The sequence below is a fragment of the Alosa alosa genome, chromosome 7 (genome assembly GCF_017589495.1).
Source record: "Alosa alosa isolate M-15738 ecotype Scorff River chromosome 7, AALO_Geno_1.1, whole genome shotgun sequence".
In the NCBI taxonomy this organism is placed as follows: Eukaryota; Metazoa; Chordata; class Actinopteri; order Clupeiformes; family Clupeidae; genus Alosa; species Alosa alosa.
The window spans coordinates 15,506,227-15,508,892 of record NC_063195.1 but is presented as its reverse complement, the minus strand read 5'-3'; the positions used below and the strand labels follow the sequence as shown (position 1 = coordinate 15,508,892).

Sequence of the window (2,666 nt, the reverse complement as noted above, 5' to 3'; positions counted from 1 at the left end):
CAGTGTCTTCCTCTTACCCGGACGCTCCCCACCGCCTTCCTCCTCCGCTCTCACGCCCGTGAACTACTGGGCTGCGTTTCAAAAACACTTCAGCCACGACACTCCCAGGAGTGCACAGTTGGAGGGAGGGGGAGAGAGAGAGAGATGTAAACCCTGTCTTATATGTTCTGATCTGACAATGCTGAAATATATATTTGCCGTGCTAATAAAGCGCAATTGAATTTTAATTGAAACTTAACTTGAAGGAAAGGAAGAGATTCCAAAAGAGTAGACTAACAGAGAAATATATTGATTTTGGAGACTTAGCTGTGTCCAAAATATAGTTGGAATGGACGGGACACAGAGAAATAAGCCTGAATAAGAAGAAATGGAACAAATACAGGGAAAGACGAGTGAACGCGACACAGAAGGGAAAATGTGCAGCAGCTAGGCTAGAGTCAGCAGCTGCTACTTTTCAGGTCTGCCAAAAAGAAATCCTATACCAAACCCCCTGCCACCCCCCAACCCCAAGCCCTCCACCACACACACACACACACACACACTTTTCACACTAATTCTTGCTCATTCCATTTCCTGAGTGTATAATCTTGTGAGGAGTTTGTGAGGTAGCTTAAGCATGTCTGGGATGGGGATTGGGGGTGGGGCATTCCAGGAACACTGTGGTCAAGGGTAAGACAGTGCTGTCCAAATCAAAACACTCAATCAGAGAAGAGTGCTCTCTCCCCCCCCCCTCTCTCTCTCTGTATGCAGTGGCGCAAAAAGTGAGTATGCGCTATATGCGGCGCATAGGGGCAGCTCAGCCCATGGGGGCATAAAGCGATGGTAAAAACAAAACAAAAAAAGATGGTATTTTCTATATGTAGCTACTGCTGTCCGTTTCTAAATCATTTCAACATTTTCTCAATGTTCTATAATATTTTAGAGGACTAACAGGCTAGAGTAGGCGCCCTATCTCATAAGATTCCATTATAGAATTTTGACATAGAAGAGGGAGGGGAGCGGAGTGGCGCTATGAGCAGTAGGCCTAACGAGTAGTGAGTTGCCGCCTATGGAAAAAGATGGATACAGCAAAAAAAGCTGTTGACGACTAGAAATAGAAAAAGAAAGAGGGAAAAGGAGATGGCACGTCAATGCAACAGTAGTGAAATAAGTGGACGGTGAAAGGCAACAGGTAGGATTTAAAGTGATGACGTCTGTACTTGGAGGCTTGCAAATATGAATGTTAACAGACTAACTAGCGTTTGTTAAGCAATGCTGATTGAAACATAGCCTATTCCATTCAGATAGCTAGGTGGCTACCATGCTCATACTGCACTTTTAATGGCCAACTGCAAACAGAAATGTCATGCTAGCAGCAACTCATTACATGTTTCCATATCCTAACAATGAAGACTCCTTGTAATAACTTAATATTGTGTTGTCAATGTGGTGCAAACAAACAAGGCTAGAGTGCCTATCAGCCTTATCCATTGTGAAAAAGGCAAAGGCAAAAGGACGTTATGAGAACCGTTTGGACTCTCTTAAAGTGGCAATGCACCATTTATCAATACTTATCAAGTATAACATCAAGTTAAACATCACATTGGCAGCATTTCTGGCAACATATTCAATAGACACTAATGCACAGTAATGTATATTATTGTTGCATACCACTCAAAATAGCTGCGCCCCTGTCTGTATGTGTGTGTGTGTGTATGAATACAATAGCAGCAACAAAATTGGCATTATTATTTTTTATTCTTTTAAGGTCGGGTCTTCAGGTCAGTTCAGACCAAAATTTTGTAACAAGACAAGCTGCAACTACCTCATGATTAGCTACTTGTTGCAACAAAGCATTCTAATAGCTACTAGTGGATTCAGATCACACGGATATCTTGCTACAGAATCAACATTTCCACAATGTCTGTTACATCACTAACGGTAGTGAGATTGGCTAACTGGATAGTTAGATGGTACAGTTAACTAGTCAGTTGAATATGTTTATTTTTGTGACTGTTAAATATGTCTGACAATGATGTTCTTGAAGTCGAGTTCAATAGTCTCTCAATCGTACAACAAACTTGCAAAGCATTTCACACCACAGTGCAACTGCAATGTTCTACATCGTTTTCATCTTGTCTACAGATCTTTGGTGTAGAAACTGGCCACGGAAATTCATATAGTACAGTCTGCAAAAAAACAAAAAACAGACAGCATGATCTATAATTGTGAGCATTCAACCCAGAGACATTTTGGGGATAGTTAAAAGGGGAAAACCTGTATTTATTCATTTACAGTATTTGTTTGTTTGTCACTTTGGTCCTAAGTGACATACACACACTGAAAAAAATAAATTGCAAAATTCACTGGCAACATTATGCATTCAAATTGTTGAGACTTCTGAGCTAACATGGGGTTAAACGCTTGCTTAAGGGAACTTTCTGACTACTGCTTGCTCGCTCATTTCCATAGAGAAACACAATGGAAGATATTTATACACTCTTAAAACTAATGTATTGGAAACAACACAAACTGTGTTGTGTGTGTGTGTGTGTGTGTGTTGCCTTGCATTGTTCCACTGCAGGTCTGTCTACATGAGTGTGTACACTTCCTTTGAAGGAAGGGAAGTCCCTCAAATGTAGTGCAGGTTACTGATCTGTCAGGCTGCTTCTCATGAGGAAATGTAC

General features: G+C 41.1%; 1 protein-coding gene across 1 annotated transcript in view; it reads right to left on the bottom strand.

The window, feature by feature from the left end:
* The window catches only part of LOC125298264 (adhesion G protein-coupled receptor E5-like), a 26,697-nt gene extending 26,657 nt beyond the window's left edge, over positions 1 to 40 (bottom strand). The window contains exon 1 of the mRNA XM_048248967.1: positions 1 to 40. This exon is cut by the window's left edge and continues 532 nt beyond it. The gene's annotated coding sequence lies outside the window, so the exon portion shown is untranslated.
* Between the last annotated feature and the right edge of the window lie 2,626 nt (positions 41 to 2,666).